General features: G+C 38.6%; 1 long non-coding RNA gene across 7 annotated transcripts in view; it reads left to right on the forward strand.

The window, feature by feature from the left end:
- The window catches only part of LOC126512067 (uncharacterized), a 254,250-nt gene that overhangs the window by 89,278 nt on the left and 148,586 nt on the right, over window positions 1-16,386 (forward strand). The window contains exons 3-4 of one of the 7 annotated variants that reach the window (XR_007594913.1): window positions 5,074-5,157; window positions 12,643-15,626. The exons of 4 other annotated variants lie outside the window; for them this stretch is intronic. This is a non-coding gene — a long non-coding RNA (uncharacterized lncRNA). Of the gene's footprint in view, window positions 1-5,073; window positions 5,158-5,281; window positions 5,404-12,642; window positions 15,627-16,386 lie in introns of those variants that run through there. 2 more of the 7 variants (XR_007594937.1, XR_007594950.1) reach the window with 2 other exon arrangements.

The raw sequence follows: 16,386 nt of genomic DNA on the forward strand, positions 1-16,386 counted from the left end.
CAGTAAGCATCATTCCATACCGGTCTCTCCTTCAGTTACTGGCTCTAAATACTTGCCTCCAGTTCCTGCCCTGATTTCCCTTCACAGCATGGTATTACTGTTGGGCAAGGTATTTTATTAAAGTGACAGAATACAAGGCAAGACGGGCAGCTGTTGGTATAATGACTTTGTTTAAACTCTTGTGCTGACAATGGATGTGTTTTGCCAAGATGAATATTGAGATGTCCATACATTTTTCATTCAGAAAAGAATAATAGCAGGCATAAACATGAAGCTTAAGAATGATTAAATACACAGACACATATGTATACATGTACTGAACACACACACACTCACACACACACACAACTACTTGATTTGTTCTTTTGTTCCAGGAATACAAAGAATACTTTATAAATGGTAGCTGTTATCAATAATTATATTTTATTAAATGGCATTGCTAATGACTGTATCACAACACAGAGAACAGGGAAGTAGGATTCTACATCTGAACTTCTTTCCTACACACAGTCTGTATGTCAATCTGTGGGTACATTTCTATGCAAAATCTCTTGATTAAGGTACAAAAAAATCAGCCAGAGACAGTAAGATTACTGGTTTGCAGCCATTTCTTGTTTTGAACTTGCTCATTTATAATGATTAAATTAGAGAGCCCGATCTATATAAGGAACTGTGATTCCTATAATCATTTCCTCTCTGCCTAGCCCAGATTTTCCTCCAAGAGAAACTCCTCCTTTCTACCAGGAGAACCCGAGAGAAGGGACCGCCTGCAAGGAGCTTGTCTGGGGGAGCTGAATTCATAAACAGGGAGTGCAGCTTCCTTGTGCTTCCAAGTTGTGCTTATGGTAAAATTTGGTGGGTGTCTTCAAACTCTCCCTGAACTCTTTCTGACCAGCATGACTTTCTAAATTGATAATGGAAGCTTGCCTCTCCCTAAGGTTCTTAAGTTAACAATCAGGTGGCCGATAGCACATTATCTTTTATTTCTTCCTCACTCCCTCTTTCCCTCTTTCCGTCTCTGCTTCATTTTTCCCGCCCTTATTTCTTCCTTCCTTCCTTCCTTCCTTCCTTCCTTCCTTCCTTCCTTCCTTCCTTCCTTCCTTCCTTCCTTTCTCTCTCTTTCTCTCTTTAGTTTTGGTAAGCTTTCTTCTTTGGCGGTTTCACACACGCATATAATAGATTGCATTATTCTCTACCTGTTCCCTGCACCTTCTCTCATTTCTCTCCCAACTTGATTGACCTCCTTTATTATGAACCTCTTTCCCATTTCCCTGACATTTTGTTTTGTGTCCCACAAGTTTAGCTAGGACCATCTGTGTGACCCTGTCATAACTAGTACTATGCTGCTCTGTCTCCCAGAATCGGTTGTTGCAATAGTTCATCAGTAGATGGGGTGAGGTACTGGGAGCCCTTTCATTATCTACAGCTGGCTCTTAAGTGAGCCTGACTTGAATGGGTCTTGTGCCATTAGACATAGGAGCAAGAAATTCAAATTTGTCGTGACTGTATTACGCTAAGAAGGTGGCGTTTAGAAGGCCTCTTCCTTTCTCCTGACTTTTCCATTCTTTCTGTTTCCTTTTCTCGTAATATTCCCTAAGCCTTCAAATGTGTACAGAAGTCTCATTTAGGGACAAATACTCAACTGTCCCTTATTCTCAGCATCTTGTGCAAATATGGGTTTCTTAGTCACTTCCACACACTGTGAAGAAAGACTTCTGACTAACGCTGAGAATAAACCTTGCCTGTGAATACAAGTATACATATTTAGAGAACTATTTGATGCTATTTCAATTTAGCAAAATAGTAGTGGTAGGTTCTTCTCTAGGGCTGAAGACTTTCTCAGTCATAGGTTTTTGCCCATTTTTAGAGTACTAGGCACCTATTTCCTCTTGTGCAACAACAGGTCTAAAATCTAATGAGAACACAATTGGTTACCCCATAGCAGTCATGCCACTATTGCAAACACAGCATTCCTTGCTTGGCAGATTAGTTTTGTAGCTCCTCCGGGTTGGCATATGTGTGGGTGGTGGGAGTGCTGCCTGCCAGAATTCATTCATTCATTTATTCATCCTTTCTTCCCTCTTTTATTCATTCATCCTTTCTTCCTTTCTTTCCTGTTTGTCTTTATTCCTTCCTTCTTTTCCTTCCTTGCTTCCTTCTCTCTTTCCCTCTCTTTATTTTAAATTTATTTATATTTGTATTTCTGTCAGTTTCGTGCATGTATATAATGCTTTGTGATCATATTCAGCCCCTTCGACCTTATTTTGTTCTCACTCTTATTCCCATTAACCACTTTCTACCTCTCATCCTAGCTAGTCTCATTCCCATTTTCATGTTGTGTGTGTGGGTGGATTGGGTAGGTGTGTCTGTGTTTGTGCACACACAGTATTGTGCAATAGACATCACTAGAGTGTGTTTATGATTGCAATGGCTATTTCATATTTTTTGGCTTTTACAATCTTTTTGTTCCTTATTTTGGTCATGCAGAGAATTATAGATGTCTCATTTAGGGTTTGGAAGTCACTTATTCTCAACACATGGACCAATCTACATTAGCCACTCCCATCTCTATAAAAAGAAAAATCTCTGTCCAAGTTGAAGAGCGGTACTAGTCTGTAAGTATAAACACAGATGTTTTGAAGGCAGTTTCACTACATGTCCATTTAACAAAATATCAGTGATAAACACCTGCCAGGGCCTGTGCTCTTCCCATCTATAAACTTTGACCTTTGACTTGGCACTGGGATTTTCATTTAAAAACCTACGGCTTCTGGAAGGATGTTATCCACCCATATAAGGTACTTGTGTTCAAAATCTTTTAAATTATATTTTTAGTGAATTTATAAAACAGTAAGTTTCTGTTTCATTTATTATAAGTTTTGTTAAACCTTCTGCCTTTCTTTACCCCATCTTCCCTTCCCCATGCTCTTTTAAGCCTTCATTCTTCTAGTACCCCCTTTTCTAGTTTCATTTCACTTGTATCTCCTTTTAAGAGCATACTCATCCCATGGCTTATTTCTTTCTTCATGGCCTCTATAGACAGGCATTATAACGTAAAAACACAAATCTAAAAATTCAAAGTTAAGCCATATTTCCTTGGTCTTTTTGGTCTTGTTTATTTGTCTACTATTTCCCCAACTGTCCAAGACTATCAATGCAGAAGGGCCACAAAGCACAGGTCAGTTTGGATGTGGAATAGTGTAGATGAGGTGCCAGAATTCTTTTTTCTGTTCAAGTTATTACAATAAGAATTAGTGTAATAGCTAAGCCAAGGGAAAGGTCTAGAATAAGTCTAACACATTCTCCTTGAGAGGAACTCATAAATAGCACACTCCACTGCAGATGCCGCTGTAAGTGTTCCCATCATACTTTCTGTCGGAGAGACATGGTGCATCGAACAGAAACCATCTTTACAGGATTTCACTTTATCCTCATCTCAGTGGCCTATGTGACTGGCACCAGTATGTAAAACAACGCACTAGTGAATCAGGTCAACATAATTTTTCTTTTGTTACTTGTATTATCCAAGGCCCCATGGATTTCTGGGTATTAGAAGAGGACATTTGTTGAAGCAACAGGTAGAAGAAGTGGAATTGTAGCCATATTGGCACAGGATTTCCCTCCATCCACTGAACCCCTTTGCACAAAATTCTCTCATCACATAGTGAACCACTGCATAGTCCTCACTATAAACACACACACACACACACACACACACACACACACACACACACACACTGGTTAAATCATGTGATGCAATAATACCACTTCTGTAGTCACAAGGTGTTGGGCCTCATGAGGCCCAGTGTAACTTCCTGAGCCTAGCTAGAGTTTGGAGTAGGCTACCCAACCTAGACCCACCTCTGCTCAGTCACCACTAGCATGGCAGAATATTATTGACCCTTGTTCATTACTCTGCCTCAACACATCCCAAGCTTCTCCACCCCCATCACAACCCTATATAAGCCCCTGCTTGATAAGGAGATCCTGCTTTGACAGACTCCTGACTCTGGGTGTGTTTCTCCCTGGTGGCCGGGGGTGGGGCAGGGCAGGGAGAGTCTGTCCCCACTCTTTTCTGCCAGAGAACCTGGCAACATGGCATTCTTCACAACAGCCAAATTGTGGAACCAACCTACGTATCATCAATGGATGAGTTCATAACAAACAACACTACAAGTACATGATGAGATAAAAACCTCTCTGTCTTAACGGGGAAACGATTCTTACAATACTGAATAAAATAACGCAACTATGGAAATAAAATATAAATTGAAGTACACATGGCCTCAAATGTCAACATTGAAGAAGAAGAGGAGGAGCAGGGGGAAGAGAGGAAGGAGGGGAGAAACAGGAGGAGGAAGAGGAAAAGGAAAGGAAGGATCAATGTAGAACACAGAATGATGGTATCGTTTCAATTTAACATCTCTGGAGCCCAATGTAACCTGCACTTTTTAAAATCATTTTATAGATTGAAACACAGAGATTTAGAGATTTGCTTAGTTACCTATATATGTTTTCCTAAGTTAAAAAGCAAAATTCTGTCTTATGAAACTGTTGGAATTTTAACTTCTGAATTAATGTACTATATGCCATAATAGGACGTTTTGTCAATGCTATAACAGCACAAACACATGAAATCATGCCACTATTGAGAAACCTGCGATCTTTCATGGACATAGACAGTGTCCTGTTATATCCATACTCACACAGAGACGTCTATTGAAGCACATAAAGCTACAATGAACATTTGCAATACTGTTGTTGTTTATCACAGGTTTGTTCACCGAAAGTCATGGTGTGTTTATTGACAAGATGCAGTTCGTAGCAGTGTGGGTTATTACCAAAACACAGAAAGTCTTGCTTTCAAGTTGCTTAATATTCATATTAAAATGAAAGTTATTTATTATTTGTAGCCTGGCTAGTAGGCAAGCTGACTTCCTGTGTGATATGACATGTTCCCAGGAACAAGCCATGATGCAGAGATAACTTAGGTTCATTGCCACAACAGGTAGATGAGGTAGAGGACCAACATCTACATTGTAGGTTATTCTCCCAATTCTTCCTTTGTAACAGAGGAATGTCAACAGAAAGGATGAAGGTGAGACAAAGGACTTTTGTTTCAAGGATAGTTGCCCTCCATAAGGATACTACTTTCATGTAAGTAAATTTATCCCACCCTCATCTCCATTTCTCTCATACCAACTTCCCACTTTGTTCAGCCACTAATAAAAGCATCGTCCTCATTTCTAACTTTCAACACTTGCCTGCTATTTTTTGCCAGCCTGTGGTTACCTATGGAAGACATTTTATGGCCTGAAAATGCCTGGCTTAAGGAGCTTCCCCCTCCCCAAATATGCAAAACCAATGGTAACATATGGCCCTATATTTTTTCCTTTCTTGCCAGTTCACTAAAATAAATTTACTTTCAATTTACATATTCTTGTCTACATTTCAGAGATTTAAATATATTTGTAAGGTCTGTCCTGTCTATCTTTTTCTAAGATTATGCAACAGCTTTGCATGCTGTTTAGGAAATAATAGGAACTTTTATGATTTTTCAGAATCTTTCATTTCCTAAGAAATTTAGCAAGTAGGTGATCAGAATGAGGAAGGCCAGGATGTCCGAAGAAATATAAGATGTAAAGTTATTGTTTCTATAAACTCGATCTGAGAGAACAACTACTATGTATAAAGCTTGAAATAAAGACTTTACTAAATAGACACACACTATGTAATTCTATCTGGATCCTAAACAAAGGTCAACTTTAAGTAACTTACCGCTATACAGAGATTCATCATTGATCACTGACTGGATTAGAATAGAAATAAAGTATTTTTATTCTATAGTCAGAGGCAAGACAACTCTGATCTTTTTTGAGAGGACCTGGAAGGCTCCAAGAGAACATCTCAAAGCAGTTTTCCTTCTTCAAAAGTCTTGCTTTAAGCATTCTTGAGGTTTTATGCCTACAGGTTTTTAAGTGTTAAAGGAATGGTCCTGTAGACAGATAGTACCACATACTTCTGAGAAACCTTCCCAAACAAATGGGGAAAGGGATGCTGGGCCTGTGGTGGTTGCTTATTTGCTCATTCTCATGTGGAAAACAGAGCTGTGGCTTGCTCTTTATAGACATAGTTCTGCTGGATCATCGATTTCCTTATCACATGACTAAACGCTCCTTAATCATTTGTAATAGATCATGTATGTGGGGTACATAAAATCCAAAGAACCTTCCCTTTGTCTTAAGGGTCATGTGGCAAGAGGAGATGTCAAACATAAGATGAAACAATAAGAAAACTTTAAGAACAACAGTTTCAACTGCAAGTACGGTTATCATCCAGTGACCACTGGATAATCTTTAGATGGTCTTAGTAATGAAATGATGAATTAGTTATGAAAATAAGTGATCATCTAAAAATTTAAGGCTCCAAAGAAAATTTTGGTTGCTACAACTGACTGGAGGGGCTTTTGCAACAACAACAACAACAAAACCTTGGGCTAGGTGAAGATTTTTTTTCAGATACTATTTTCTTGTCACAAACACTAATGCTACAATGTAACAGACAGTATTTTATATTGGCTATGAGCAATGACACTTCCTATTGTGTACCATATTGGGAGTGTAGCCCACTCCCCTCCGTGCTGAGCCCCACTTCATCTCCATAACATCCCTCCATGTCTCTCTATCCCACTTCATTACATCTTATTCCTGACCTATCTCTGAACACTGTGTCACATCTCAGCTTCCTCTGACGGACAAGATTCAAATATATTATAAAAATACTTTATAATGTAAAACAATGCTGAAAGACAGTTAAATCTTTAGGCTGAAAAATGCTGTCAAATAATGCCATATACCCAAGCTATGGATGTAGCAGGGGGAGTCAGGCCTTAGTAGAGTTTCCTTACGGTGCCCAGGTGATTTCTGACTTCTGCATTCACAGGACTTCCCAATTTAGGCTGGGAATCCTACTTCAGAGGGATAAATAATGGCTCTGAAAATTGGCTGCAAACATATCGGTACAGTTCTTACAAAGTAATTGCTGAGTATAATTAGTAATGAAAATGAATGATCATCTAGAAAGTGATGAACGCGGTACAGCGTCAGTTAACTCAGTTTTGACATAATGGAATAGATTGTGTGTAACGTCTCAAAGAAAAGTAGGCCACGGTTTGTCCTCTACATTTTCTGAGAGGCAGATAGCTCTTTAATCAGTAAGAGCTACTGGATGGAGAATTATACCAGGAAGGTAGAATTAATCCACAGTAGAAGAGTTACAGAGCTGGATGGTGGCCTAAAATCGTGAGAGAAGTTTTGCATTTAAATTACGTTCAGAGAAATGGAAAGACAAGATTAAAGCCGAAGTAAGGGAGATGTTTGTGCATGTGTGTTCAATCATGAAGACTTTAAAACAGTATAATTAAGCTTGGATCTCAAAGACAGCAGTGTCTGATTGTCGGGAAGAATCATATTGTGAAAGATGGAGCAGATGTTCATGCTTGTGAGACGTGACAACGGCAACGTCTGATTCTGAGAGATCAATACTTTATGATTATGGAGTCTGACATTTTTAATTTGATATGGGAAACTCTCTTAAGTGGTATGATGTTCTTTGCTTCTCTTGGAAAACAAATTAAACTTAGAATATTATTCCTTTTAAACAGGGAGGCATTAAAAGGACTACTGCCTAACAGAACTTCCTAGGTGTTATTTTTAGATTATTCCATGAAAATTCTAAGAGAAAGAATAATGTAAGATAGGGTTGATTTTGCATTGAAAATTCCTCCTCAAGGCTAGTCTCGCCTCTTCAGTGGCCAATCACACATTTTCCCCAATTCCAAGTTGGGATGTGGCACCTATGTTAAAGTCTCTTGATTACATCCAGCTCCATCCAAAGCAGACTCCCTCAAGAGCGGAAGGGAGCACATGCATAGTAACCAGCGAAATAATTTTGCTTTTAATTTCACTTTAAAATTTCCGTAAGCTGCTTTTTGTAATTGCTTACTTAAAACAAACGAGCCCAGCCAATTTGCCAGAGGAGACAAGAAATGCTTCATGTCCTGAGGACTTTCTGTCTTCCACAGAGAGTTGAAATTTGGCATCACACAGCCCCACCAGGGCCAAGAAATTAAAGGATTTTCTATTTGAATAGCTAGCTGCATTTGGAGCTGTTAGCCTAATAGGAATGTGTGTACAGTCAATATTACCTAAGACTGATAGCAAATTGGTGCCAGAGAAGTCGCTCAGAAATTGCTGCAGCTGCTGTGCTTCTGATGGAAAATAAATAACAAATAGTCAATATGCCTTTCCCCCAGAAGATCGGCTGCCCTGATCAGTGGTGTAGAAGAGCTGCCTCACCAAGCCAAGTTAAATGTGACAGTCTACGTTGATGTCACAGACGTTGATGTACTTGTTAGTCTAATTTGTGGTAGGAGAGCTTAATTCTCCCAGCTTGACTTTGCTAGATATTGTTTTAATCTGACACCAAAATGATGTACCATTTGGGGAGCGATGGTGTGTATCTTTTATGTATTTTCTCATCATTGGTATTTCCTGAGTTGAACCACAAGACAGTCTGCCGAGGAAAGGGGAAAGGCACATGACTCCCTTGCCCTCCCTCTCCCTTCCCCTTTCCTCTAAACTGGCAAGGAAAACATTTTGCATAAACAAATTCCCAATCATAGCTAATCATATGAAAGCTGACAAAAGTATGTTATTCCTGCTCTATGAAAATACTAATCAAAGTAGCTTGTCAATTGTTAAAGTTAATGATTCAGATATGCAACACTCTGACTAAATTTTAGTAGGTAATTACATAATTATGTACAGGTTAGCACAATCAAACATAGCAGTTGCCGCCTTCTCGGTCTCTAAATCATTCGAGGGCACCCCTGTCTCATTCTGGAAACGATTGCCTGTCTCACGCTGTCTGAGATGCAGGTATGGCTCAACTCTTTCTTTTAGGAGGGTGTCAATGCATCTGAACTATACTCCCCAGATTTTTCAACATAGCAGCAGCAGCAACAGGAGGAGGAGAACATTTGTCTGCTAGGGTTCAACCATATTAGCCATGGCAAACAGCATTTGCAAGATTCAATCCTTTCTTTGGGATTGGCTGTTTTTTATTAGGGGCAAGATGATTTGTTCTAACTCTTGGTGCCAATTTTCTCCATTTTAAACTTTGGAAAATGCAATATCTAATATACATTTAAGATATTTCTGAATAATTTCCTGCAAAATAAATTTTGGGAAAGCTAATCTTTTTGTTGATTTCTATTATCCCTCAAAACTATGTTTCAATTAAAAAAAATAAAGCCTCCTGAGGCGTAATTTAAATTATTTTCTAGTGTGGTGGATTGAAATCCTAATTTTTTTGGACTCTAATATATATATATATATATATATATATATATATAATACTTTATTTTAATTTTAAGTTTCCTGTTTCAAAATATATATATATAATACTTTATTTTAATTTTAAGTTTCCTGTTTCAAATCCAAAACATGGAGATGAATGGAAGGTGACCCAATCTTTCTAATCTCCTTTCTCTCCTATCCTGGTAACTTCTCATCTCCTTCCCCCCATTTTATTATGTCTCAGAAATCATAAGATATTTGGGGGTGTTAAAAGTGACAAAATGTACAGAAAGAATCCAAAGTATAATTATAAGAAATATTAAGGAAGAGAGACTACAAGTATGAATACATGAATAGAAAATTATGACTGTCGTGGCAAGAGCCCTTAACTTTGCAATTAGGAAGAAGAGCAACGGGGTAGGTCACAAAGAGAAATCCCTGAATCTGAATCAGAAAATTCAGGCAGAAAGTTTTCTTCCTCTTCTCTCTCTTCCTCCATCAACCCTCCACCCGTGTGCGTAAGAGAAAGAAGGTCTTGCAAGCAGAGTGAAGAGGCTATGCAGTGAGCAAGTCTGAGATCCTTCTGATGTGTGTGGAGAACTTTGGCATATATAGAATTTTTGCGTAGGAGGACAAAGAACACCCTTGGGGAAATCTATTATGGGGACTAATACTTCGGGGACTACAATGTAATGATTTTCCCATCTCATGTGAACATATGGAATTAATAAGCAATGGTTATTTTTTATAAATCAAGATGTGTCAACATTTTATTCCTTCCAAAAGACAAAGTTAGGGTAACATCTGTTATATCTGTAAATTGCACTTAGATCATTTCTTTTCATGCTTCCTTTTCTTTTATTCCTAGAAAAAATACCAATAAATCTGTCCTTTTTAAAAATTTAAATGACTTGAAGCCTTTTGATTGAGTATGTCCTTGGAGCTATAAGTACCATTCTATCAAAGAAATAAAAATCGTCAGGTAGCCTGTCCTAGTGTTAAAAACCAAGATCTAAGACAAAAAAATATACTTATACATATGTATAACTATATAACTATAAATATAAAACTATATATAAAACTGTAAACATAAAACTATATATTTACATATATATTTATAAGTGAATTCATCCAGAAATAACAAAGGATAAAGGGAAAGAAGTGAGGAAGGAAGAGAAAAAAGGGGATTGCAGAGTATTATTTTATTGAAATAACTTTAGTTTCAAAGGCAGACCATTGTTGGTGTTTTGAATCTTTGGTAACATGTCTGCAAATGGGAGAGAAGAAGAAGGATTTATTCCCAAGGTCCTTGTGTTTTCTGATCAAAGTCTCCCCAGACCACTAACTCCCCTACTTCTTTGATGTGTATTATCAGCACAAGGATTATAGAGTCATTTCATAGACCAGTAGTCTTCAACCTTCCTAATGCTGTGACCCCTCAATACAGTTTCTTAAGCATGGTTAACCCCAACCACTGCATTATTTATGTTGCTACTTCATCACTGTAACTTTGTTATTGTTATGAATCATAATGTAAACATCTGATTCCAGGAGATCTACTATGCAACTCCTGTGAAAAGTCCATTCAACCCTCAGAGGGGTCATGGCTCACAGGTTGATAACCACTGCCAAAGGCTGTTTCTCTGAGAACATCGAGCATCATGAAGACAATGAATAGAGGAAAGAGAGTCTTTTAAAAGAGAAAGAGTATCCTGCAGTGTTTTATTCTTTGATCCAAAAAATATTATGCTGAAAGTTTTCATAGTGAGGAAAAATTTTTTTCACTTGTATGATACACTCGTGTGCTTACTGTACGTGTTCTAAAATTTCTAGGTCTGTAGTTTAAGACAGACTTGGGAGAAGGCGAGTCTCCTTAGTAGACCTAGTGCTCACTGGAAATGTTGCTATGAAGGTGTGCGTGCCCCTGTGTCCTCATGAGGAGCTCGTGCCCACTGCGATGGCTGATAAGAGGAGCACTTACGGTATCTCATTTTTCTCTGCTTACAGAGAATCTCTGTACCGCACCATCACAATATCGTCTCTTTTAAAATTCATGTATATACATACAACAACTTAACTGTGAATGCTTTCATAGCTATTATTTCATAGAAAATAGGATACCACGATGTAGGGAGTCACTCCCAAGTAGAGAAGATTGGTGGCAAATCATCTAAACTGAATTTGAGATTAAGGGAAACAAGAGCTTCTATACTGAATATGACTTTTTAAAATGAATACACATATGAAACATATATTTGCATGTCACTTTTTACTAATACTTAACTTTGATCTCACAGTGCAAAACCAGAAATTCCTCATTTTAAAATGACATGTAAAGCCCCCCCCCTTAGTTTTGAAAAGCAAGATTGAAAGAAATACCAATACCGATGCACAAGTGTGTTTTTAGTCTCTTTCTGATTTCTGCTTCAGTCAAACCTGAAATGTTGATCTATTGTCCTCCTTTGCATTACTCTGAACTCATTGGCTGCTCTGCCCATAAATGCTAATATTTCTGTGACACGCAGGGCCCGGTTCCTGCAGCTCTTGCTTCAGGCACCACCTTGTTATTCTTTTCAGCTCCTTATTAGAGAAAAGACACTGGCCTCTTACTTAGGTCTCTCCATTTAGAACCCGAGAAAGGGCAGCTCATCTCAAGGCTTCAGCCTGCCTGCTGTGTTTCTAAATCATCATATCCCTACCCTTCTCAGAAGAGAAATTTAGAGACAAAGTGCTCCTCTCTCTGCTCCTGTTCCAGAGTTACCAGACTTGGCAAGCTTAATTCCATTTAAACGATGTCTACCTTGCCATTGTTTCTGCTAATCCAGAGAAATCCTCATCCTGCTAATCTTTTCATTCCTGCCGTGGCTCTTCTTTAGTTTCTTGTGCTGATAGCTATTAATGAGCACTGCATAAGAAACACAGTTGAAATCCTATATTTCCTGCATACTTTTAGGAGCCCTGATTTGCTTCACCCCACCACCCCCAGTTTAAATATTAGGTCTTTGGATGGTCACACCTTTGTTTCTCATATTCAGATGGGTTTTGAAAAAGGGGTGCCAGAATTGTTTTTAAATGTGGCATTTGGTCACAGCGACAGATCCTGATTGTTTATTAGTGAAAAATCTATCTGAAGGTGCTCACCTTCCAAGGCTTTAAACATCATTCTTGGACCTGAATTTAAGGTATTTCCAAAGAAATTCTAACCAAACATACAATTTTCACAGATGGCACCAAATTTCACAGTCCTTTTCTTTTCTTTTCTTTTCTTTTTCTCCTCGTGCAGGCTTGATTTATATAAAGATTCTCCTTTGATGAATGACCCTGGATGAGAATCCTTCTACCGGTCAACATCCATGATTCAGAGTAGGTTTGAAGACAGGGTCAAAAGGGCTGGGCACTGTGTGAAATGAAAACATCAGTGTGTGCAGGAAGAGTTTTGCAGTGTGCGTGCTCTACTGGAAGCCAAGCTGCATACTACAAAGAAAAACACCAGGAAAGGAGGTAGAAGCAGTTTCATAAAAAAGTCTTTGAACAGCAGGAAAGTGCAATGTTTATTGTGAAGAACTCCACAGCATCCATGGGGATGCTGTGTTGTTTCTAAAATCAACATAATCTCTAATTTATGAATGAACAGTAAGGTAAAGGCAAGTGTGGAAACTGGACCAGAGAAAGCTTCATATGTGCATTCAAAGGAAAGTGCAGCCCTGGGGATGACTGCTCTGAATTGATAATTGTGTTGCATGTTCATCTGTACATGGATTTCTTTCTCATTCTCCAAAAGGGTGGGCTCGTTGGAGAGGAAGCCAAATTCTCAGCCTTTGCTTGAGATTTTAAAAGACATATACTTCACTTCAAAAAGATTGTTTTTTTTTATAAAATGCTAGAGCTTCAAATTTTAACAATGTTCATTTTTGTATGAAAAAAAACCAGATCCAGGGTATGGGAAAATATTAAAATTGTGCACAAAATTATCCTCACCAGTGTCATTTATATAATCATTGTGTTTGTACTTATGGCTAGTAGCACCATTTAGTCACTAGATTGAAGAAAGGGCTGAGGAGATGACTCAGTGGTTGTGAGGATTGTGGTTTTACAGAGGACCAGGCTCAGTTCCTAGTACCTGTATGGTGCCTAACAGCTGCCTGTAGCTCTAATTCCAGGGGCTCTGATACCCCTTTCTGACCTCTGTGGATAGCAGGCACACGCAAGATATACAAACACACCTGTAGACACACGAATGTATGTATGTAGGCAACATATACACACATAAAATAAAACAAATAAATCTAAGATAATTTTAGAAGCACAGGTGACTGGCTACAGATAGCTTTCTTTAGCACAGATGAAAAGTGAGAAACAAAATACTCTCAGAAGACATGTATTTAAGTGAGTAAGTTAGACTGTGACAGCCACATAACACTCATTAGAGCATCATTTAATAAACATCTGTGGAATGGTTGTTTTTATGGGGTAACAGGTGCCAGAACGACCTCTTACCAGCTATATTCTTGATCAGTTCTGGAAGGGAAGGGAGCAGAGAGCAGCCCTGGGTAACTTTCCCCTCTCGCCTTCACCTTTTCCTTGTATTCTGTCAGTCTGGACTTCGAGTTACTTGTTTACTTGAATTCTTCACAGTGAACATTGACACAAAGTGTATTTTCCTGACTCCACCAGTGTCTTTCCTCATTCAACACTGGGAGAAGTAGATGTTAATATTCTTGAGTGACTCCATCAGCCATACCTCACATTACAATAATGTTTGTATGTTTTGTTCCCTCACCTTGGATACCTGCCTTAGTTAGGATTTTTATTGCTGGGCTAAAATGCTGTGACCACAAGCAACCTGAAGAGCATAAGGGTTATTTCTTCCTACACTTCCTACACTTCTAGAAAATGGCCCATCACTGAGGGAAATCAGAACAGGAGCCTGGAGGTAAAAACCAAAGCAGAAACGATGGAGAAACACTGCTTACAAATCTGCTTCTCCTGAATTGCTTATTTTGTTTTTCTTATATGTCCTGGAACCACCTGCCTGTAGGTGGTACTGAGCACCATGGTCTTGACCCTCCTACATTAATCATTAATTAAGAAAATGCCCCCATTGGCTTACCTAGAAGCTAATCTTACAGAGGTGTTGTCTCAATTGGGACTACCTTCTCTCAGATGATTCTAAAATAATACCCTGTTACCCACTATATAATTATATCTTCATATCTTTTGAAAATCAGCTCAGAAGCACATCTATCCTGCAGCTGTATGTATATAATACTAACACCCATGGATCACAGATGTTTTCATAGTGGTTCTGTTTTCATGTTGTTCGCGTCTCATTGTAAACACTGGGGGACAAGTTCTAGGCCTTGTTCATTTGCACGCCAGCATTTAGCTCTATGTCCATACATTTGATTACAAGAAGAGAATATTGCAGGGAGAGTAAATGGACAGCCTGGAAAATGCAACTGACACAACTTCTATAGAGTCCTTCAACGCCGTTGACTTTGGGAAATATATTTCTATTCAAAAGGACCAGATATGGCTTGTTAGACATTTCTAAAGTGAATTTGGAAGAGTTTCCTTCAAAATAAAAACATTTACTCAAATCCAGCACTACCTCAGTTGTCACTGAGAGGAATTGTGAGCTGGCCTGGAAGAGCCAAGGTCTGAACCATTGGCGTTATTTGATAATTTTTTTAAAAAAAAAAAAACTCTAAATCAATGACGACAAATAAATACATCAACTGTTTTCTTATTTTTTACTTCATTGAGTGTTCTAAGGATGGAGTCATTAAAGTATAAAAGATTGGTACTCCAAAGTATAATCTGCAGAGAATTGAAACAATTTACAGAATATCTCTCCTGTGCCAGGGAGATGGAAGCAGGAGGTAGGGTGGGTGAGAGCAGCCCCAGCAGAGGACAGAGGACCCTCTTCACTTTCAGCACCTAGTATAGGGCTTGATACTTGGGAGATGCTCAGTATAGTTTGGTTGAATAATTGAATGACTGAGTGAGTGAGCCAGCCAGGCAGACAGAAGGAGAGAGATATAGAGATGCTATATTTGGGTGAGTTTCAAGAGAAGATCACAGAATGAAAAGTGGTTTTGTCTGATCACAAATAAAAGGCAGAGAAGTGTATGAAGTAGTAGCAGAAGAACAGAACAATCCGAGACTTTTGTTTAAAGCTTTGTGTGCATGTCATTTGCTGTAAAATCACCAATTTTAAGTGTGCATTTTGATGGAATTGCATTCAGTTTAAAACTTTTCAATAAAAACCACCATCTAATAATGCTTGAATATTTTCATCATTTCGGCAAACCCCCTCATACCTATTTCTGGCTATCCTTCCTCCTGTCATCCCCTTTGGGCAAGCAGACAGTGTCCTCTGCATCTATAGCTTCAAAGCCATGCAAATTTAACCATAATTCATTAGGCTTTTGTGGTAGCTTTTTGTTTGGATGTGTGTAATGTTTCAGAGGCTTTGTGCTACACAAACCCAGGATTCTTTCTACTTCTGTTGCTGACAGGCATTTGAAACATGCTCTTACCTCTAAATAATTTTAATCACATAGTGTTGTGTCTGAGTAGTGAAATTTACCCTACAGGCTCATATGTTTAAACACATTGTCACCAGCGGGACAGTGTGTGTTGGGAGGTAACAGAATCATATGGACGTGGGTCCTAACTAGCAGAACTAGGTGGCAGTTCTTAAACATCGTGATGTTGGTATTTACTCAGGAGCTAGTCCAGGCTTTGGGCTTCCTTGTAAGCACATGAGTAAATAGCCCATGTGGTTATCTCCTGTCACAACAGACAAAGCAGCCATGGTTACCATGCCTTTCCTACCACAGACACAGCAGCCATGACTACCATGTACTTTTGCCAAGCGGGACAGATATCTGATGATGTCACAAACTAAATTAAACTTCTCATAAGTGATCAAGCATTTGTTCACAGCAAGAACACCAATATACAGGGTAATGTAGTATAAATTATATTAAATTTTAATTACTTTTATGGGGAAGATGCATCA

This window comes from Alexandromys fortis, unplaced genomic scaffold (assembly GCF_014885135.2).
Source record: "Alexandromys fortis isolate MF-2015 unplaced genomic scaffold, M_Fortis_MF-2015_v1.1 scaffold_19, whole genome shotgun sequence".
Lineage (NCBI taxonomy): Eukaryota > Metazoa > Chordata > Mammalia > Rodentia > Cricetidae > Alexandromys > Alexandromys fortis.